Source organism: Anolis carolinensis, chromosome 3, assembly GCF_035594765.1.
Source record: "Anolis carolinensis isolate JA03-04 chromosome 3, rAnoCar3.1.pri, whole genome shotgun sequence".
NCBI lineage: Eukaryota > Metazoa > Chordata > Lepidosauria > Squamata > Dactyloidae > Anolis > Anolis carolinensis.
In genome coordinates, this window is record NC_085843.1 from 6,035,071 (window position 1) to 6,059,980 (window position 24,910).

Here is a 24,910-nt window from a genome sequence, read left to right on the forward strand (position 1 = left end):
GGGGACGGGATGGCAAAGGGATCAAGAATCATAGAATAATAGAATTGGAAGAGACCACATGTTTCACTGTAGTTACAGATTGTAGATATAAACAAATAGATATAACCTACAGTATAATAAAGTGTCACTCAGGCTTGTATAACAAGTAACGGTATCTTTACTTCAGTTCAAAAGATCGAGCAGGGCAACAATATATACAGCAGTCTCTCTGAATTCACACAGAGAACACTCTTTTTTTTATCAGTTTGATTGTTTGCCCATTTATGTCCATATTGGACCTTTTAATGCTGTGGATGATTGTTTATATTTCCTGCTCTTAATCATGTTTTTTAAACTATGACTTGTTTACTGTATATACTCGAGTATAAGCCTAGTTTTTCAGCCCTTTTTTTAAGACTGAAAAAAAACCCCTCGGCTTATACTCGGGTGAGGGTCCTGGTTGGCTTATATTTGGGTCAGCTTATACTCGAGAATATATGGTACATTTATTATTTTTCTCTATTATTATTGGTATTATTACATTTATTTTTTTTCTCTACTATTGTTGCTACTATTACATTTAATTTACTCTATTTTTATTATTATTATTATTATTATTATTATGACATTTATTATTTCACTCTGATCTTATTATTATTATAATTGCATTCATTATTTTACTCTATTTATTGTCACATGTATTATTTTCCTGTATTTATTATTATTATTATTATTATTATTATTATTATTATTATTATTATTACATGTATTATTTTACTCTATTATTATTAAAAGGATACATAAGCCAACCCGAATATAAGCCGAGGCATCGAATTTTACCACAAAAAAAAACCAGGGAAAACATTGACTCCAGTATAAGCCGAGGGTGGGAAATTTCAGAAATAAAAATAGATACTAATAAAATTATATTAATTGAGGCATCGGTAGGTTAAATGTTTTTGAATATTTACATCAAGCTCAAATTTAAGATAACACTGTTCAACTCTGATCCAATCATTATTCTCATCTTCAATGTAAATGTGCTTATGTATCCTTTTAATAATAATAGAGTAAAATAATACATATAATAATAATAATAATAATAATAATAATAATAATAATAATAATAAATACAGGAAAATAATACATGTAGTAGTATATATAGTAAAATAATAATAATAATAATAATAATAATAAGATCAGAGTGAAATAATAAATGTATTATTAATAATAATAAAAATAGAGTAAAATAAATGGAATAGTAGCAACAATAATAGAGAAAAATAATAAATGTAATAATACCAATAATAATAGAGAAAAATAATAAATGTACCTTCAATGTCAATGTGCTTATGTATCCTTTTAATAATAGAGTAAAATAATACATGTAATAATAATAATAATAAATACAGGAAAATAATACATGTAATAATAAATAGAGTAAAATAATAAATGCAATTATAATAATAATAAGATCAGAGTGAAATAATAAATGTATTATTATTAATAATAAAAATAGAGTAAAATAAATGTAATAGTAGCAACAATAATAGAGAAAAATAATAAATGTAATAATACCAATAATAATAGAGAAAAATAATAAATGTACCTTCAATGTCAATGTGCTTATGTATCCTTTTAATAATAGAGTAAAATGTAATAATAATAATAATAATAATAAATACAAGAAAATAATACATGTAGTAATAAATAGAGTAAAATAATAAATGCAATAATAATAATATCAGAGTGAACTAATAAATGTATTATTATTAATAATAAAAATAGAGTAAAATAAATGTAATAGTAGCAACAATAATAGAGAAAAATAATACATGTAATAATACCAATAATAATAATAATAGAGAAAAATAATAAATGTACCATATATTCTTGAGTATAAGCTGACCCAAATATAAGCCAACCAGCACCCTCACCTGCATATAAGCCGAGGGGGGCCTTTTCAGTCTTAAAAAGAGGGCTGAAAAACTAGGCTTATACTCGAGTATATACAATTTATTTATTTATTTACAGTGTTTATATTCCGCCTTTCTTTCTCACCCTGAAGGGACTCAGGGTGAATCACAATGCAAATATACTGTACGTGGCAAACATTTAGACATACAACAGACAAACAGATAAGAGATAATTCAATATTTTTCCAACTTCCGGCTTCAGGAGGTGATGCTCTATTCTGGCCACAGGGGGAGCTGTCGCTTCATCCACTATGACGCCGAGTCCTTCGATTGTAGTATTTCCTCCTTGCTCTTTGTTCGCCGGCAGTTTTATGGTGTCGTAAATTACATTGAATTAACCTCCACACATTAAGAGATCCCTAATTTCTCTACTCACCGCTGCAGCTGTTTTCGAACTGCTTAGGTGGACAGTAAGCTAGGCTATTAACAGTTGGGAGCTCAATCTGACCACGGTCAGTAGTGATTTATTGCTGCTGGCTATTAACCAGCTGCGCCATTAAGGTCTGGAAGCCAGGAATCCAGTTTTGAAGCCCTTAATGCATGTTTCACTGTAGTGTCAATGAAATGCACGGATATAGGATTGTTTGTATACAGTACATGTGAAAGTCTTGGGAAATCTAGTCTTAGTAAACCACAACTTGGACATGAGTGTGTCAAGAGTGTGATGCGGCAGCTCAAAAGGCCAGTGCGATTCTAGGCTGTATCCACAGAAGTCGAGTGTCTGTCAATTGAAGTCATAGAATCATAGTGTTGGAAGAGACTACTTGGGTCATCCAGTCCAACCCGGGCTGTGGCACAGCTGGTTAGTAGCCAGCTGCAATAAATCACTACTGACCGAGAGGTCATGAGTTCGAAGCCAGCCCAGGTTGGATTAATAGTTTGGCTTGCTGTTGACCTAAGCAGTTTGAAAGACAGTTGCATCTGTTGAGTAGAAAATATAGGTACCACTTTATGCGGGGAGGCTAATTTAACTAATTTACGACACTATAAAAAACTCCAGCAGTGTGCGGAAAGAATGAGAAAGTACTCCTTCAAGGACTTGGTGTCACAGTGGATGCTGAAGCAGCAGCTCCCCCTGTGGCCGGAATCAAACATACCCTCATGACGCTGGAAAATGTTAAATTGCCTCTGTGTCTGTCTATATGTCGTATGTGTAATGGCACTGAATGTTTGCTATGTTCTCCCTCTTCCTTAGGACATCCTTTCACATATTTCTACATGACTCTCATGTCTCCTCTCGGCCTTCTCTTCGGCAGGCTAAACATGCCCAGCTCTTTAAGCCGCTCCTCTTCATAGGGATTATTCATGGTCTCCAGACCTTTGATCCTTTTAGTCTCCCTTCCAGCTCAGAGTCAATATTCCTCTTGAATTGCTTTGTCCAGAATTGGATATAGTGGTATTTCAGATGAAGAGGTCTGACCAAAGCAGAATAGAGAGGCACCAGGACTTCCCTCAATCTGGAGGGAGTCTTTCCCATCCAGTATCAGCCACTGGTTGCGATTGCGGGTTTTAGCCTGCCACTTTTGGACTCTTGCTTGCTGAGAGGTATCTCTGTAGAACTTTGGAAGCTGTTTCTTGATTTAAGGCATTGGCGTGCTGGTTGATATCCGAACAGAAGATAGACCAGAGATGTCACTGCCTTGGTCTTTTCATTACAGGCTGCTGCTTCCCGATGGATATCAGGTGGTGCAATACCAATTAAACAGTATAATTTCTCCAGTGGCGTAGATCAGGGGTCCCCAAACGAAGGCCCGTGGGCCAGATGGGCCCTCCAAGGTCATTGAACTGGCCCCTGTCCTAAACTTTAGACTTAGGTTGATCTAAGTCTACCTGGTTTTTGGAGGTCTCTTTCCTTACTGATGGTTTTTGAGATTGTCTAGATGGTCTTTGAAGGTCTCTTTGCTTAGCTATGGTCCTATGAGACCATCTAGATGGCTTTTGGAGTTCACTTTCCTTACCTATGGTTTTATGAGACCATTTAGATGGTCTTTGAGGTCCCTTTCCTTATCTATGGTCTTATGAGCCCATCTAGATGGTCTTTGGAGGTCTCTTTGCTTAGCTGTGGTCTTATGAGACCATCTAGATGGTCTTTGGAGGTCTCTTTGCTTACCTGATGGTCTTATGAGACCGTCTAGATGGTCTTTGGAGGTCTCTTGGCTTACCTGTGGTCTTATGAGCCCATCTAGATGGTCTTTGGAGGTCTCTTTGCTTAGCTATGGTCTTATGAGATCATCTAGATGGTCTTTGGAGGTCCCTTTCCTTACCTATGGTCTTATGAGATCATCTAGATGGTCTTTGGAGGTCCCTTTCCTTACCTATGGTCTTATGAGATCATCTAGATGGTCTTTGGAGGTCCCTTTCCTTACCTATGGTCTTATGAGATCATCTAGATGGTCTTTGGAGGTCCCTTTCCTTACCTATGGTCTTATGAGATCATCTAGATGGTCTTTGGAGGTCTCTTTGCTTAGCTATGGTCTTATGAGCCCATCTAGATGGTCTTTGGAGGTCTCTTTGCTTACCTATGGTCTTATGAGACCATCTAGATGGTCTTTGGAGGTCTCTTTGCTTACCTGTGGTCTTATGAGACCATCTAGATGGTCTTTGGAGGTCTCTTTCCTTACCTATGGTCTTATGAGCCCATCTAGATGGTCTTTGGAGGTCTCTTTGCTTACCTATGTTCTTCTGAGACCATCTAGATGGTTTTGGAGGTCTCTTTGCTTACCTGTGGTCTTATGAGACCATCTAGATGGTCTTTGGAGGTCTCTTTGCTTACCTGTGGTCTTATGAGACCATCTAGATGGTCTTTGGAGGTCTCTTTGCTTACCTGTGGTCTTATGAGACCATCTAGATGGTCTTTGGAGGTCTCTTTGCTTACCTGTGGTCTTATGAGACCATCTAGATGGTCTTTGGAGGTCTCTTTGCTTAGCTATGGTCTTATTAGATCGTCTAGATGGTCTTTGGAGGTCTCTTTGCTTAGCTATGTTCTTATGAGACCATCTAGATGGTCTTTGGATGTCACTTTCCTTACCTATGGTCTTATGAGCCCATCTAGATGGTCTTTGGAGGTCTCTTTGCTTACCTATGGTCTTATTAGATTGTCTAGATGGTTTTGGAGGTCTCTTTGCTTAGCTATGTTCTTATGAGATCATCTAGATGGTCTTTGGAGGTCTCTTTGCTTACCTGTGGTCTTATGAGATCGTCCAGATCAGCGGTCCCCAAACTAAGGCCCTCCAAGGTCATTGACCTGGCCTCTGTCCTAAACTTTAGACTTTGGGTTGACCTAAGTTTGAAATGACTTGAAGGCACACAAAAACAATCCTAATTTTGTATTATTTTATCTTAGTCTGAGGGACTGTGATTCGGCCCTCCACTTAAAAAGTTTGAGGACCCCTGGCGTAGAGTGTAGACATCCTGTGAGAATGCAACATGTCCTATTAAGAGCCACATCCACTGTTTGAACGTGGTGAGATGTATTCCATGCTGGGCATGCGTATTCAGCAGCAAGGGCAGTTGTCTTCACTGTGTCTGGTTGTGATCTCAGCCAGCTTTTGGTTATTTAGGGACTGGATTAAGAATGTTCTTTCGGACTCTCCAATGTGACTCTGCTTATGAAACCTGCGGGGAAATTGGGAGGAAAAGGCCTATGTACACTGCACATGTCTTATTTGTAGTGCAAAACAACAACAACAACAATGAAAGAACAATACAATATTTAAAAATGAAAACAGTCTTAACCAACATAAACCTATCAGGATTTCAATGGAAAGTATGGGCCTGCTACTGGCCAATGAGATAGTCGAGTTAATTCGGATTGTTGTTTGTTGTTGTTGTGTGCCTTCAAGTCATTTCAGAATTTGGGTGAGCCTAAGTCTAAAATTAATTATTTATTTACTGAATTTATTTACTACATTTATATCCCACCCTTCTCACCCCGAAGGGGACTCAGAGCAGCTGTATGTACATACAATATATTATATTATTAGCATAGCACAATATTAGCATTATATATTACTACTAGCTGTGCCCGGCCACGCATTGCTGTGGCAAAGTGGTGGTAGTATTGGTTAAAAATTGTTGTGTAATGTTTATTTGACGTTATTTGCATTTTTTAATTAATTTTATTGTAAGTTATATTTTTATTTATTATATTTTATTATTTTCTTGTATTATTTTTAGTTATTTTCTGTTATTTTAGTATTTTATTGTATTAATTTTTTAGTGTTTATTATTATTATTTTTTATTGGGTTGCTAGGAGACCAAGTTGGAGGAGCTTAGCCCTCTAAACTGGCAGCAATTGGATAAAAGCAATTATTCCTCTCTCTCAAATTAGGACTTTATTTTTCTTTACTTTTTGTTGTATCAACCTAGAGGCGTGGATGATGGGTTGTGTTGTCAAATTTCGAGGTTGGGGGGCCTGTAGTTTTGTTGTTTTGTGGGTCGCCATGATGCCATCACTCTTTTATATATATAGATATTGAACTATACCACTATACTGTAATACTATATGTAATATATAACATATAACTAATATTATTATATGGTAGTATTATTATTAGTATTATATTGTATAACATTATAATATTTTTACCAATATTATATGTATATACAATATATTAAAATTATTAAAACTGATATAAAAATGTTTTATAAAACTGAGGGTGGGGGCCAGGTAAAGGACCTTGGAGGGCCGCATCCGGCCCCCGGGCCTTAGTTTGGGGACCCCTGACTTAGACCATAGAATGGAAGGCACGATGATCGCGTTTGCAGATGGGACCACATTGGGAGGGAGAGCTCATAATCCAGAGAACAGGATCAGGGTCCAAAATGACCCTAACAGAACCAAGAAAATGAATTTCAGCAAGGAGAAATATATACTGTATATACTTGAGTATAAGCCTAGTTTTTCAGCCCTTTTTTAAGACTGAAAAAGCCCCTTTCGCCTTATACTTGGGTGAGGGTCCTGGTTGGGTCAGCTTATACTCGAGAATATATGGTACATTTATTATTTTTCTCTATTATTGTTGCTACTATTACATTTATTTTACTCAATTTTTATTATTATCAACACATTTATGATTTCACTCTGATATTATTATTATTATTATTATTATTATTATTATTATTATTATTATTATTATAGCATTTATTATTTTATGTCAGGGGATGATGGGGTGCAGAGTGGATTCCAAAAATTCAACCCGGTCTCACCTCCTTCTCCAGACTGTCTTCCCATGTGGATAAACAGCACTGGTCAAACACACTCCAGCAGACGAGGGTTCGGTTGAAAATCCAACGGCAATCAATCTTTATTTACATAACTATATACAAGTAGAACAAATCAGTCCTTTCTCCATGAGTGCTCACGCTGAAGCGACTCACACACACACTTAAGACACTCCTCTGCATTCCACAGGACAAGAAGAAAGTCCCGGTCAAACAAACTTGACCCCATTGGTCCTGTGATACGTCAATCATAGCAGGCTCCCATTAACTCCATAACTACTGGAATGCCTTACCGAAAACTAACACATAAGGCATTTCTAATAACCCAGATTGATTTAACATTTCACAATACACAATACCCTGACATTTTACTCTATTATTACATGTATTATTTTCCTGTATTTATTATTGTTATTACATGTATTATTTTCCTGTATTTATTATTATTCTTATTACATGTATTATTTTCCAATATTTATTATTATTCTTATTATATGTATTATTTTCCAATATTTATTATTATTCTTATTATATGTATTATTTTCCTGTATTTATTATTATTGTTATTACATGTATTATTTTCCTGTATTTATTATTATTATTACATGTATTAGTTTATTCTATTATTATTATTAAAAGGATCCATAAGCACATTTAAATGGAAGAAGATGAGAATAATGATTTGATCAGACTTGGACAGTCTTATCTTAAATTAGAGCTTGATGTAAATATTCAAAAACATTTAACCTACTGATGCCTCAATTAATGCAATTTTATTGGTACAGTAGAGTCTCACTTATCCAACACTCGCTTATCCAACGTTCTGGATTATCCAACGCATTTTTGTAGTTAATGTTTTCAATACATTGTGATATTTTAGTGCTAAAGTCATAAATACAGTAATTACTACATAGCATTACTGCGTATTGAACTACTTTTTCTGTCAAATTTGTTGTATAACATGATGTTTTGGTGCTTAATTTGCAAAGTCATAACCTAATTTGATGTTTAATAGGCTTTTCCTTAATCCCTCCTTATTATCCAACATATTCGCTTATCCAACGTTCTGCCGGCCCATTTATGTTGGATAAGTGAGACTCTACTGTATCTGTTTTTATTTCTGAAATTTACCACGCTCGGCTTATACTGGAGTCAATGTTTTCCCAGTTTTTTTGTGGTAAAATTAGGTGCCTCAGCTTATATTCGGGTCGGCTTATACTCGAGCATATACGGTAGTACTACACTTAGGAAAGCAACGTGAAATGCAGAGATAAAGGATGAGTGACACCTGGCTTGGAAAGGCTTGGATCTAGGAGTCTTAATGGGTCACAACTTCAACACGAGCCAAGAGTGTGATGCAGCGGCTAAAAAGGCCAATGCAATTCTAGGCTAAGGAGTCCAGTGTCTAGACTGAGAGAAGTCATGCTCCAGTTCTCTTCTGATTTAGTCAATTTCTGCATGTGAAAGGGATCTAGGGGTCTTAATGGGTCACAACTTCAACACGAGACAAGAGTGTGATGCAGCGGCTAAAAAGGCCAATGCAATTCTAGGCTAAGGAGTCCAGTGTCTAGACTGAGAGAAGTCATGCTCCAGTTCTCTTCTGATTTAGTCAATTTCTGCATGTGAAAGGGATCTAGGGGTCTTAATGGGTCACAACTTCAACACGAGACAAGAGTGTGATGCAGCGGCTAAAAAGGCCAATGCAATTCTAGGCTAAGGAGTCCAGTGTCTAGACTGAGAGAAGTCATGCTCCAGTTCTCTTCTGATTTAGTCAATTTCTGCATGTGAAAGGGATCTAGGGGTCTTAATGGGTCACAACTTCAACACGAGACAAGAGTGTGATGCAGCGGCTAAAAAGGCCAATGCAATTCTAGGCTAAGGAGTCCAGTGTCTAGACTGAGAGAAGTCATGCTCCAGTTCTCTTCTGATTTAGTCAATTTCTGCATGTGAAAGGGATCTAGGGGTCTTAATGGGTCACAACTTCAACACGAGACAAGAGTGTGATGCAGCGGCTAAAAAGGCCAATGCAATTCTAGGTTAAGGACTAAGGGAAGTCATGCTCCAGTTCTCTTCTGATTTAGTCAATTTCTGCATGTGAAAGGGATCTAGAGGTCTTAATGGGTCACAACTTCAACACGAGCCAAGAGTGTGATGCAGCGGCTAAAAAGGCCAATGCAATTCTAGGCTAAGGAGTCCAGTGTCTAGACTGAGAGAAGTCATGCTCCAGTTCTCTTCTGATTTAGTCAATTTCTGCATGTGAAAGGGATCTAGGGGTCTTAATGGGTCACAACTTCAACACGAGACAAGAGTGTGATGCAGCGGCTAAAAAGGCCAATGCAATTCTAGGTTAAGGACTAAGGGAAGTCATGCTCCAGTTCTCTTCTGATTTAGTCAATTTCTGCATGTGAAAGGGATCTAGAGGTCTTAATGGGTCACAACTTCAACACGAGACAAGAGTGTGATGCAGCGGCTAAAAAGGCCAATGCAATTCTAGGCTAAGGAGTCCAGTGTCTAGACTGAGAGAAGTCATGCTCCAGTTCTCTTCTGATTTAGTCAATTTCTTCATGTGAAAGGGATCTAGGAGTCTCAATGGGTCACAACGTCAACATGAGCCAAGAGTGTGATGCAGCGGCTAAAAAGGCCAATGTAATTCTAGGTTAAGGACTAAGGGAAGTCATGCTCCAGTTCTCTTCTGATTTAGTCAATTCCTGCATGTGAAAGGGATCTAGGAGTCTTAATGGGTCACAATTTCAACCTGAGCCAAGAGTGTGATGCTGCGGCTAAAAAGGCCAATGTAATTCTAGGTTAAGGACTAAGGGAAGTCATGCTCCAGTTCTCTTCTGATTTAGTCAATTCCTGCATGTGAAAGGGATCTAGGAGTCTTAATGGGTCACAATTTCAACCTGAGCCAAGAGTGTGATGCTGCGGCTAAAAAGGCCAATGTAATTCTAGGTTAAGGACTAAGGGAAGTCATGCTCCAGTTCTCTTCTGATTTAGTCAATTTCTTCATGTGAAAGGGATCTAGGGGTCTTAATGGGTCACAATTTCAACATGAGCCAAGAGTGTGATGCTGCGGCTAAAAAGGCCAATGTAATTCTAGGTTAAGGACTAAGGGAAGTCATGCTCCAGTTCTCTTCTGATTTAATCAATTTCTTCATGTGAAAGGGATCTAGGGGTCTTAATGGGTCACAATTTCAACCTGAGCCAAGAGTGTGATGCTGCGGCTAAAAAGGCCAATGCAATTCTAGGCTAAGGAGTCCAGTGTCTAGACTGAGAGAAGTCATGCTCCAGTTCTCTTCTGATTTAGTCCATTCCTGCTTGTGAAAGGGATCTAGGAGTCTTAATGGGTCACAACTCCAACCTGAGCCAAGAGTGTGATGCTGCGGCTAAAAAGGCCAATGTAATTCTAGGTTAACACTAAGGGAAGTCATGCTCCAGTTCTGTTCTGATTTAGTCCATTCCTGCTTGTGAAAGGGATCTAGGAGTCTTAATGGGTCACAACTCCAACCTGAGCCAAGAGTGTGATGCTGCGGCTAAAAAGGCCAATGTAATTCTAGGTTAAGGACTAAGGGAAGTCATGCTCCAGTTCTCTTCTGATTTAGTCCATTCCTGCTTGTGAAAGGGATCTAGGAGTCTCAATGGGTCACAACGTCAACCTGAGCCAAGAGTGTGATGCTGCGGCTAAAAAGGCCAATGTAATTCTAGGTTAAGGACTAAGGGAAGTCATGCTCCAGTTCTCTTCTGATTTAGTCCATTCCTGCTTGTGAAAGGGATCTAGGAGTCTCAATGGGTCACAACGTCAACCTGAGCCAAGAGTGTGATGCTGCGGCTAAAAAGGCCAATGTAATTCTAGGTTAAGGACTAAGGGAAGTCATGCTCCAGTTCTCTTCTGATTTAGTCCATTCCTGCTTGTGAAAGGGATCTAGGAGTCTTAATGGGTCACAACTCCAAGACTCCTGAGCCAAGAGTGTGATGCAACGGCTAAAAAGACCCATGCAATTCTAGGCTAAGGAGTCTTTGCATTGCAATGCACTTTGCATTGTTTTAAACTTTGTATATTGTATTTTATGACTATTTTATGATTGTTTTAACTGTTTTAATCATTTTAGTTTATTTTATATCAGTGTAACGGCATCAATTGCCACTTGTAAGCCGCCCTGAGTCCCCTCGGGTGAGAAGGGCGGGGTATAAATAATTGAAATAAAAACAAACAAATAAATAAATAAATATAAATAAGGAGTCCAGTTTCTCGACTGAGGAAAGTCATGTTCCAACTGTCTTCTAATTTGGTCAATTTCCTTGGAAGACATTTGATTCTCATCCAATAAAGGCTCTTAAACAGATGTTTTCAGAGTGTTGCTCTTTATTTACTGTTCTGATTTTAGAGTTTTTCAATATCGGTAGTCAGATTTTGTTTTGGCTACCAGCTAGCACCTCCCAACAAAGGATTCCCACAAGCCGTAAAACAGCCAGGCTTTGAGGTTGCAAGGCTTTTCAATGCTAATCAACTGCAATATTCACACTTGCCTCCAATAGACAAAAATTAATTCTCCCACCCTGGACCTTCCACAAATATATACTCGAGTATAAGCCGACCCGAATATAAGCCGAGGCACCAAATTTTACAATAGACAAAAATTAATTCTCCCACCCTGGACCTTCCACAAATATATACTCGAGTATAAGCCGACCCGAATATAAGCCGAGGCACCAAATTTTACAATAGACAAAAATTAATTCTCCCGCCCTGGACCTTCCACAAATATATACTCGAGTATAAGCCGACCCGAATATAAGCCGAGGCACCAATTTTTACAATAGACAAAAATTAATTCTCCCGCCCTGGACCTTCCACAAATATATACTCGAGTATAAGCCGACCCGAATATAAGCCGAGGCACCAAATTTTACAATAGACAAAAATTAATTCTCCCGCCCTGGACCTTCCACAAATATATACTCGAGTATAAGCCGACCCGAATATAAGCCGAGGCACCAATTTTTACAATAGACAAAAATTAATTCTCCCGCCCTGGACCTTCCACAAATATATACTCGAGTATAAGCCGACCCGAATATAAGCCGAGGCACCAAATTTTACAATAGACAAAAATTAATTCTCCCGCCCTGGACCTTCCACAAATATATACTCGAGTATAAGCCGACCCGAATATAAGCCGAGGCACCAAATTTTACAATAGACAAAAATTAATTCTCCCGCCCTGGACCTTCCACAAATATATACTCGAGTATAAGCCGACCCGAATATAAGCCGAGGCACCAAATTTTACAATAGACAAAAATTAATTCTCCCACCCAGGACCTTCCACAAATATATACTCGAGTATAAGCCGACCCAAATATAAGCCGAGGCACCAAATTTTACAATAGACAAAAATTAATTCTCCCACCCAGGACCTTCCACAAATATATACTCGAGTATAAGCCGACCCGAATATAAGCCGAGGCACCAAATTTTACAATAGACAAAAATTAATTCTCCCGCCCTGGACCTTCCACAAATATATACTCGAGTATAAGCCGACCCGAATATAAGCCGAGGCACCAAATTTTACAATAGACAAAAATTAATTCTCCCACCCTGGACCTTCCACAAATATATACTCGAGTATAAGCCGACCCAAATATAAGCCGAGGCACCAATTTTTACAATAGACAAAAATTAATTCTCCCGCCCTGGACCTTCCACAAATATATACTCGAGTATAAGCCGACCCGAATATAAGCCGAGGCACCAATTTTTACAATAGACAAAAATTAATTCTCCCGCCCTGGACCTTCCACAAATATATACTCGAGTATAAGCCGACCCGAATATAAGCCGAGGCACCAAATTTTACAATAGACAAAAATTAATTCTCCCGCCCTGGACCTTCCACAAATATATACTCGAGTATAAGCCGACCCGAATATAAGCCGAGGCACCAAATTTTACAATAGACAAAAATTAATTCTCCCGCCCTGGACCTTCCACAAATATATACTCGAGTATAAGCCGACCCGAATATAAGCCGAGGCACCAAATTTTACAATAGACAAAAATTAATTCTCCCACCCTGGACCTTCCACAAATATATACTCGAGTATAAGCCGACCCGAATATAAGCTGAGGCACCAAATTTTACAATAGACAAAAATTAATTCTCCCACCCTGGACCTTCCACAAATATATACTCGAGTATAAGCCGACCCGAATATAAGCCGAGGCACCAAATTTTACAATAGACAAAAATTAATTCTCCCACCCTGGACCTTCCACAAATATATACTCGAGTATAAGCCGACCCGAATATAAGCTGAGGCACCAAATTTTACAATAGACAAAAATTAATTCTCCCACCCTGGACCTTCCACAAATATATACTCGAGTATAAGCCGACCCGAATATAAGCCGAGGCACCAAATTTTACTACAAAAAAAACCTTGGGAAACATTGACTCCAGTATAAGCCGAGAGCGGTAAATTTCAGAAATAAAAATAGATACCAATAAAATTACATGAATTGAGGCATCAGCAGGTTAAATGTTTTTGAATATTTAAATAAAACACAAATTTAAGATAAAACTGTCCAACTCTGATCAAATCATTATTCTCATCTTCTTCCATTTAAATGTGCTTATGGATCCTTTTAATAATAATCTATATATATAAAATGATAAAGTTGTTTGCGCAGTGACTATAACAACAAAACTAAACATCCTAGAAATACGAAATTTGGCAACACAATGCAAAAGGCTTGCCTCCAGGTTACAACAACACAACCACACCACAAAACCACAATCCAGACCCACAAAACTCACAACATCGCATCATGCAATAACAACACAACTAAATGCCCCAGAAATACAAAACTTGGCAACACAATGCAAAAGCCTTCCCTCCCAGTTGGAACAACACAACCACACCACAAAACCACACAGGACCCACAAAACTCACAACAACGCATCGTGACTATAACAACACAACTAAACGCCCCAGAAATACGAAACTTGGCAACACAACACAAAAGCCTTCCCTCCAGGTTGTAACAACACAACCACACCACAAAACCACAATCCGGACCCATAAAACACACAATAACGCATCGTGACTATAACAACACAACTAAACGCCCCAGAAATACGAAACTTGGCACACAACTAAACGCCCCAGAAATATAAAACTTGACAACACAACGCAAAAGCCTTGCCTCCCGGTTGTAACAACACAACCACACCACAAAACCACAATTCGTGCCCACAAAAATCACAACAATGCATCGTGACCATAACAACACAACTAAACGCCCCAGAAATACGAAACTTGGCACACAACTAAACGCCCCAGAAATACAAAACTTGACAACACAACACAAAAGCCTTTTCTCCCGGTTGTAACAACACAACTAGACCACAAAACCACAATCCGGACCCACAAAACTCACAACAACGCATAGTGACTATAACACAACTAAACGCCCCAGAAATACAAAATTTGACAACACAACGCAAAAGCCTTGCCTCCCAGTTGTAAGAACACAACCACAACACAAAACCGCAATCCGGACCCACAAAACTCACAACGCATCATGACTATAACAACACAACTAAACGCCCCAGAAATACAAAACTTGGCAAAACAATGCAAAAGCCTTGCCTCCCAGTTGTAACAACACAACCACACCACAAAACCACACTGGACCCACAAAACTCACAACAACGCATCATGACTATAACAACACAACTAAACGCCCCAGAAATACGAAACTTGGCAACACAACACAAAAGCATTCCCTCCAGATTGTAACAACACAACCACACCCCAAAACTACAATCCGGACCCACACCACAAAACCACATAGGACCCACAAAACTCACAACAACGCATTGTGACTATAACAAATACAAAATTTGACAACACAACTCATCCACCTCCCCAATCCCTACATTCACACTTGGCCTCCAAAAAAACAATTACAATAATAACAATGACAACAACAACAACAATAAGAATCAACACCATCACAGGCAAGAAACAGCCAGGCACTGAGGCTGAGAGGCCAGTCAGTGCTACACTGGGCCTCCAAAAAACAATACAGTAGCATCTAACTTATCCAACCTTCATGACCACTACAACAACAACAATAATAAACACCTACACAGGCAAAACAAAAAAAAGACTATTGTACCACAATAAAAATATAAACCGCACTCAGCAGATTCAGACATTACAACTAACAACAAACCAAAGACAACAGGGATCTCAAGCAATTATCAATCAACACAAAAATTGAAGAAGGTAACAGACTTCAAATACTACTACTAATGTGAGTATAAAGAAGGTGGAGGTCACAGCATCAATACAACCTAATGTAGACTGACCAACACCAGACTAAGCCACAGCAACGCGTGGCCGGGCACAGCTAGTAATAGAATAAACTAATACATGTAATAATAATAATAAATACAGGAAAATCATACATATAATAAGAATAAGAATAAATACAGGAAAATAATACATGTAATAACAATAATAATAAATACAGGAAAATAATACATATAATAAGAATAATAATAAATATTGGAAAATAATACATGTAATAAGAATAATAATAAATACAGGAAAATAATACATGTAATAACAATAATAAATACAGGAAAATAATACATGTAATAATAGAGTAAAATGTCAGGGTATTGTGTATTGTGAAATGTTAAATCAATCTGGGTTATTAGAAATGCGGTCATGTATCCTTTTAATAATAATAGAGTAAAATAATACATGTAATAATCATAATAATAAATACAGGAAAATAAGACAAGTAATAATACATAGAGTAAAATAATAAATGCAATAATAATAATATCAGAGTAAAATAATAAATGTATTAATAATAATAATAAAAAAAATAGAGTAAATAACTTAGTAGCAACAATAATAGAGAAAAATAATAAATGTAATACAGTAGAGTCTCACTTATCCAACACTCGCTTATCCAACGTTCTGGATTATCCAACGCATTTTTGTAGTCAATGTTTTCAATACATCGTGATATTTTGGTGCTAAATTCATAAATACAGTAATTACTACATAGAATTACTGCATATTGAACTACTTTTTCTGTCAAATTAGTTGTATAACATGATGTTTTGGCGCTTAATTTGTGAAATCATAACCTAATTTGATGTTTAATAGGCTTTTCCTTAATCCCGATAATAATCCTTATTATCCAACATATTCGCTTATCCAACATTCTGCCGGCCCGTTTATGTTGGATAAGTGAGACTCTACTGTACAGGAAAATAATACAAGTAATAATACATAGAGTAAAATAATAAATGCAATAATAATAATAATATCAGAGTGAAATAATAAATGTATTATTATTATTATTATTAATAATAATAATAATAATAATAGAGTAAAATAGCTAATAGTAGCAACAATAATAGAGAAAAATAATAAATGTAATAATACCAATAATAATAATAAGAGAGAAAAATAATAAATGTACCATATATTCTCGAGTATAAGCTGACCCAAATATAAGCCAACCAGGACCCTCACCCATGCAATACTAGCAACAATAATAGAGAAAAATAATAAATGTAATAATACCAATAATAATAATAATAATAGAGAAAAATAATAAATGTACCATATATTCTCAAGTATAAGCTGACCCAAATGTAACCCAACCAGGACCCTCACCCATGCAATAGTAGCAACAATAATAGAGAAAAATAATAAATGTAATAATACCAATAATAATAATAGAGAAAAATAATAAATGTACCATATATTCTCGAGTATAAGCTGATCCAAATATAAGCCAACCAGGACCCTCACCCGAGTATAAGCTGAGGGGGGCTTTTTCAGTCTTAAAAAGAGGGCTGAAAAACTAGGCTTATACTCGAGTATATATAGTAACCTACAGTATAATATAGTGTCACTCAGGCTTGTGTAACAAGTAACAGTATCTTTACTTCAGTTCAAAAGATCAAGTAGGGCAACAATATATACAGCAGTCTCTCTGAATTCACACAGAGAACGTAGGGAGTAAACAGGGGAGTTCCAGACATGAAAAAATCAGGACCAGTTAAGCGGCTGTGGGGGAAAAGGAAAGGGCCTGAGGCTGTTAGGAATGGTGGGAGTTGTAGTCCAAAACACCTGGAAGACCCAAGATTGCACTACCTGGTGTAGCTGCATCCTTACATTTTGCTGGACTGAGCATAAATTCTCCCAAGCGCCCAAACGTTTGCACCAGAGTGTTTCAATAAATAATAAACTTGCAAAGAGATCAAGTGACTTGATGGAAAGAACAGGGCGAAAATGCACGTAGGTAGGTAGGAAATCTTCTCCTTCAATTTGTGCCAGCCCTTCGGTGAAGCTAAAAAGGTCACTGCGTCTGAATATTTACATATTCCTGGTCCCGGTGCAATCTATCCTGGTTCAATTCTGCAGCAGAGTTGCATCCAAAAAAATTAAAATAAAATAAAACCCTCCCATGGGATCATAGAATCATAGAATAGTAGAGTTGGAAGAGACCTCAAGGGCCATCTAGTCCAACCCCCCGCTAAGAAGCAGGAAATCGCATTCAAAGCACCCCCGACAGATGGCCATCCAGCCTCTGCTTAAAAGCCTCCAAAGAAGGAGCCTCCACCACGGCCTGGGGGAGAGAGTTCCACTGTCGAACAGCCCTCACAGTGAGGAAGTTCTTCCTGATGTTCAGGTGGAATCTCCTTTCCTGTAGTTTGAAGCCATTGTTCCGTGTCCTAGTCTGCAGGGCAGCAGAAAATAAGCTTGCTCCCTCCTCCCTATGACTTCCCCTCACATATTTGTACATGGCTCTCATGTCTCCTCTCAGCCTTCTCTTCTGCAGGCTAAACATGCCCAGCTCTTTCAGCCTCTCCTCATAGGGCTTGTTCTCCAGACCCTTAATCATTTTAGTTGCCCTCCTCTGGACGCTTTCCAGCTTGTCAACATCTCCCTTCATCTGCGGTGCCCAAAACTGGACACAGTATTCCAGGTGTGGTCTGACCAAGGCAGAATAGAGGGGGAGCATGACTTCCCTGGATCTAGACGCTATTCCCCTATTGATGCAGGCCAAAATCCCATTGGCTTTTTTAGCAGCCGCATCACATTGTTGGCTCATGTTTAACTTGTTGTCCACGAGGACTCCAAGGTCTTTTTCGCACACACTGCTGTCAAGCCAGGCATCGTCCCCCATTCTGTATCTTTGATTTCCATTTTTTCTGCCGAAGTGAAGTCTCTTGCATTTGTCCCTGTTGAACTTCATTTTGTTAGTTTTGGCCCATCTCTCTACTCTGTCAAGATCGTTTTGAATTCTGCTCCTGTCTTCTGGAGTGTTAGCTATCCCTCCCAGTTTTGTGTCGTCTGCAAACTTGATGATCGTGCCTTCTAACCCTTCGTCTAAGTCGTTAATAAAGATGTTGAACAGAACCGGGCCCAGGACGGAGCCCTGCGGCACTCCACTTGTCACTTCTTTCCATGATGAAGACGACGCATTGGTGAGAATCACCCTTTGGGTTCGTTCGCTTAGCCAATTACAGATCCACCTAACCGTAGTTTTGTCTAGCCCACATTTTACTAGTTTGTTTGAATGAAGAAATGAAGATGAAGAAAGGGCGAGAAGCTTTGGCTCGCATTCCCATCAACGAGGCCAAAAGGTGCTGCGTCGTCGTGTTTTAAGAGCTTCAATTAATTTTTAATCGTTTATATTTTAAGAATTCTATGATTAATGGCATTTTAGTGTTTATATGGCGTGGGTTTTGAATTGCACCTTGTTTGGTTTCCAGTGTTGTTAACTGCTTTGAGTTTCTTTTGAGAGAAGAAAGTGGGATGATAATAATAATACAGTAGAGTCTCACTTATCCAATATAAACGGGCCGGCAGTATGCTGGATAAGCAAATATGTTGGATAATAAGGAGGGATTAAGGAAACGCCTATTAAACATCAAATTAGGTTAGGATTTTACAAATGATGCACCAAAACATCAAGTTATACAACAAATTTGACAGAAGAAGTAGTTCAATACACAGTAATGCTATGTAGTAATTACTGTATTTACAAATTTAGCACCAAAATACAGTAGAGTCTCACTTATCCAACATAAACGGGCCGGCAGTATGCTGGATAAGCAAATATGTTGGATAATAAGGAGGGATTAAGGAAACGCCTATTAAACATCAAATTAGGTTAGGATTTTACAAATGATGCACCAAAACATCAAGTTATTCAACAAATTTGACAGAAGAAGTAGTTCAATACACAGTAATGCTATGTAGTAATTACTGTATTTACAAATTTAGCACCAAAATACAGTAGAGTCTCACTTATCCAACATAAACGGGCTGGCAGAACGTTGGATAAGCGAATATGTTGGATAATAAGGAGGGATTAAGGAAACGCCTATTAAACATCAAATTAGGTTAGGATTTTACAAATGATGCACCAAAACATCAAGTTATACAACAAATTTGACAGAAGAAGTAGTTCAATACACAGTAATGCTATGTAGTAATTACTGTATTTACAAATTTAGCACCAAAATATCACAATGCATTGAAAACACTGACTCCAAAAATGCGTTGGATAATCCAGAACGTTGGATAAGTGGATGTTGGATAAGTGAGACTCTACTGTAATTTGCTGTGAGCTTTCCAGGCTGTATGGCCATGTTCCAACAGCATTCTCTCCTGACGTTTTGCCTGCATCTGTGGCCAATGGCATGTATCTGTGGAATGATGTCCAGGTTAGGAGAAAGAACCCTGGTCTGTTTGAAGCTTCATATAGCCATGAAGCTGCAAAGGCAATCAGTGAGGGTGTTTGTACTGAGGCAGCCTGGCTGTTGTTGCCTGGAGGCATCCTCTGTTCATACTCACTTCAAACAGACAAGTACAGTAGAGTCTCACTTATCTAAGACTCACTTATCCAAGGTTTTGGATTATCCAAGGCATTTTTGTAATCAATGTTTTCAAGATATCATGATCGTGTTAAATTCGTGAATACAGTAATTACAACATAACATTACTGCGTATTGAACTACTTTTTCTGTCAAATGTGTTGTATAACATGATGTTTTGGTGCTTAATTTGTAAAATCATAACCTAATTTGATGTTTAATAGGCTTTTCCTTAATGCCTCCTTATTATCCAACATATTTACTTATCTTAGGTTCTGCTGGCCCGTTTAGCTTGGATAAGTGAAACTCTACTGTATTACAGTATTATTTTTCTCTATTATTGTTGCAACTATTACATTTATTTTACTCTATTGTTATTATTATTATTATTATTATTATTAATACATTTATTATTTCACTCTGATCTTCTTCTTCTTCTTCTTCTTCTTCTTATTATTATTATTATTATTACTGTATTTGTGTGTGTGTGTGTGTGTATATTCCACAGAGATGTAGATATCGATATATAAAGATATCTATAGACACTCCACTTTCCTCACTACCAACAGAACCTCTGAATATGCCATTAGCCACAGATGCAGGCGAAACGTCAGGAGAGAATGCTACAGGGACATGGCCAGACAGGCCAAAAATCTCACAGCAACCTAATAATAATAATAATAATAATAATAATAATAATAATAATAATAATATTTTGATTTTTTAAACAAAATCCAGCATATCTATTATGTTTGCTGTGTCAATAATAATAATAATAATAATAAAGTCCGACGTGTGTGATCCAATTCAACAGCCAGCAGAGTGTCTGCTGTGGACTCATCTTTTTGTGAAAATAATAATAATAATAATAATAATAATAATAATAATAATAATGCCCTCCAAGATTTAAATATGGCAAAGAACATGCTCTCGGCTTGCTGATTCCCTTTCCAGCCTTATTGTGCTTCGTTTGCCAAATTGCTTCCAAATAGGTGGATCCCGGTATCAGATATCGCAAAGCCGACAACTTTGACCAGACAAAAGAAGTCCAAATGGGTATTGATCTGTCTGTGCAGAACAGGAAGGAAAACGTGCATCTAGTGCTTTAAATCTTCTATATATATAAAAGAGTGATGGCATCACGGCAGTGGACAAAACAACAAAAGTAAACACCCCACAACCTCGAAAATTGACAGCACAACCCCTCATCCATGGCTCTAGGTTGATACAACAAAAAGAAAAGAAAAATAAAGTCCTAATTAGAGGGAGAGGAATAATTGTTTTTATCCAATTGCTTCCAGTTAGAAGGCTAAGCTCTGCTCACTTGGTCTCCTAGCAACCCACTCAGCCCAGGGGACCCTTTACCTTAACTACCACCAATTCCTCAATACTTTATTTCCCATACCACCATACTTTGCCACAGCAACGCGTGGCCGGGCACAGCTAGTCTATATATATATGGTAGAATGAATGCAGTTTGGCCTTGTTTGAATTGCCATGGTTCTATATCAGGCCTGGGCCAACTGGGAGTCGGAGTCCAAAACACTTGGAGGGCCCAAGTTTGCCCATTTCTGGTGTAGACGCATCCTTAGTCTAATATCCAATTGAAAGCTTGGCAGTTCAAGCCTGGGTCGGGATGAGCACCCGCCGTCAGCCTCAGCTCACCTGCCCATCTAGCAGATCGAAAGAAGAAATGCGAGTAGATAAATAGGTAAAATTTTTTTAAAAAACACAGTGTGTTAAAGCACTGAGCTGCTGAATTTACGAACCAAAAGGTTACAAGTTCGAATCCGGGGAGCGGAGTGAGCACCCGCTGTTAGCCCCAGCTTCTGCCAACCTGGCAGTTCGAAAACATGCAAATGTGAGTAGATCAATAGGTGCCGAGGAACTTTGTTGTCCTTAGACATCCTCTCAATCAAATCGCCGGCATATCCTTATGGGCGCCCTTTATTACGTCCCTGGTTAAAGTAGTACCTATTTATCTACTCGCATTTCTGTTTTCGATCTGCTAGGTGGGCGGAGAGCTGGGGCTGACAGCGGGTGCTCACCCCGACCTGTGCTTGAACTGCCAACCTTTCGATCGGCAGGATTTTCTCCAACTAGCAGTTTAGCTGGTAGTTTTCTGTATCTTGTTACACTTCAAAAAATATGCAAACAAAGTCGGAAGAGACTTCATGGGCCATCCAGTCCAATCCCCTGCCAAAGAGCAGGAAAATCACATTCAAAGCACTCCTGACAGATGGCCATCCAGCCTCTGTTTAAAAGCCTTCAAAGAAGGAGCATCAACCACACTCCGGGTTGTATATACTGTGTGTATGTGTGTGTGTGTATGTGTGTGTGTGTGTGTGTGTGTGTGTATATATATATATATATATATACACACTGTATATACTCGAGTATAAGCCTAGTTTTTCAGCCCTTTTTTAGGACTGAAAAAAACCCTCCTTGGCTTATACGCGGGTGAGGGTCCTGGTGGGCTTATATTCAGGTCAGCTTATACTCGACTATATACAGTATATTTATTATTTTTCTCTATTATTATTGGTATTGTTACATTTATTATTTTCCTCTATTAATTATTATTACATTCATTATTTTACTCTATTATTGTCGTTACTTTTCCATTTATTTTACTCTATTTTATTATTACAGTAGAGTCTCACTTATCCAACATAAATGGGCCAGCAGAACGTTGGATAAGCGAATATGTTGGATAATAAGGAGAGATTAAGGAAAAGCCGATTAAACATCAAATTAGGTTATGATTTTACAAATTAAGCACCAAAACATCATGTTATATAACACATTTGACAGAAAAAGTAGTTCAATACACAGTAATGTTATGTTGTAATTACTGTATTTACGAATTTAGCACCAAAATATGTATTGAAAATATTGACTACAAAAATGTGTTGGATAATCCAGAATGCTGGATAAGCGAGTGTTGGATAAGTGAGACTCTACTGTATTTATTATTTTTCTCTATTATTATTGGTATTATTACATTTATTATTTTACTCTATTAATTATTATTGCATTTATTATTTTACTCTATTATTGTTGTTCCTTTTCCATTTATTTTACTCTATTTTATTATTATTACATTTATTATTTGACTGCATTTATTATTATTATTATTACATTTATTATTTCACTCTATTATTATTAAAAGGATACATAGGCACGTTTACATTAAAGAAGATGAGAATAATGATTTGATCAGAGTTGAACAGTCTTATCTTAAATTAGTTTGATGTAAAGATTCAAAAACATTGAAACTACTGAGGCCTCAATTAATGTAATTTTATTGGTATCTCGGCTTATACTGGAGTCAGTGTTTTCCAAGTTTTTTTAATGGTAAAATTAGGTGCCTCGGCTTATATTCGGGTCTGCTTATACTCGAGTATATACGGTAATGTAATTTTATTGATATCTCGGCTTATACTGGAGTCAAATGTTTTCCCAGGTTTTTTTGTGGTAAAATTAGGTGCCTCGGCTTATATTCGGGTCGTCTTATATTCGAGTATATACGGTAATGTAATTTTATTAGTATCTCGGCTTATACTGGAGTCAATGTTTTCCCAGGTTTTTTTGTGGTAAAATTAGGTGCCTCGGTTTATATTCGGGTCGTCTTATATTCGAGTATATACGGTAATGTAATTTTATTAGTATCTCGGCTTATACTGGAGTCAATGTTTTCCCAGGTTTTTTTGTGGTAAAATTAGGTGCCTCGGCTTATATTCGGGTCGGCTTATACTTGAGTATATACAGTAATGTAATTTTATTGGTATCTCGGCTTATACTGGAGTCAAATGTTTTCCCAGTTTTTTTTTGGTAAAATTAGGTGCCTCGGCTTATATTCGGGTCTGCTTATACTCGAGTATATACGGTAATGTAATTTTATTGGTATCTCGGCTTATACTGGAGTCAAATGTTTTCCCAGGTTTTTTTGTGGTAAAATTAGGTGCCTCGGCTTATATTCGGGTCGTCTTATATTCGAGTATATACGGTAATGTAATTTTATTATTATCTCGGCTTATACTGGTCAATGTTTTCCCAGGTTTTTTTGTGGTAAAATTAGGTGCCTCGGCTTATATTCGGGTCGGCTTATACTCGAGTATATACGGTAATGTAATTTTATTGGTATCTCGGCTTATACTGGAGTCAATGTTTTCCCAGGTTTTTTTGTGGTAAAATTAGGTGCCTCGGCTTATATTCGGGTCGGCTTATACTCGAGTATATACGGTAATGTAATTTTATTGGTATCTCGGCTTATACTGGAGTCAATGTTTTCCCAGGTTTTTTTGTGGTAAAATTAGGTGCCTTGGCTTATATTCGGGTCGGCTTATACTCGAGTATATACGGTAATGTAATTTTATTGGTATCTCGGCTTATACTGGAGTCAATGTTTTCCCAGGTTTTTTTTGTGGTAAAATTAGGTGCCTCGGCTTATATTCGGGTTGTCTTATATTCGAGTATATACGGTAATGTAATTTTATTAGTATCTCGGCTTATACTGGTCAATGTTTTCCCAGGTTTTTTTGTGGTAAAATTAGGTGCCTCGGCTTATATTCGGGTCGGCTTATATTCGAGTATATACGGTAATGTAATTTTATTAGTATCTCGGCTTATACTGGAGTCAAATGTTTTCCCAGTTTTTTTGTGGTAAAATTAGGTGCCTCGGCTTATATTCGGGTCTGCTTATATTCGAGTATATACGGTAATGTAATTTTATTGGTATCTCGGCTTATACTGGAGTCAATGTTTTCCCAGTTTTTTTGTGGTAAAATTAGGTGCCTCGGCTT

The 24,910-nt window shown here is 37.5% G+C and overlaps 1 protein-coding gene across 5 annotated transcripts in view; it reads left to right on the plus strand.

The window, feature by feature from the left end:
* plekhb1 (pleckstrin homology domain containing B1) overlaps nucleotides 1–24,910 on the plus strand; it is a 93,471-nt gene that overhangs the window by 12,203 nt on the left and 56,358 nt on the right. The window lies entirely within an intron of this gene.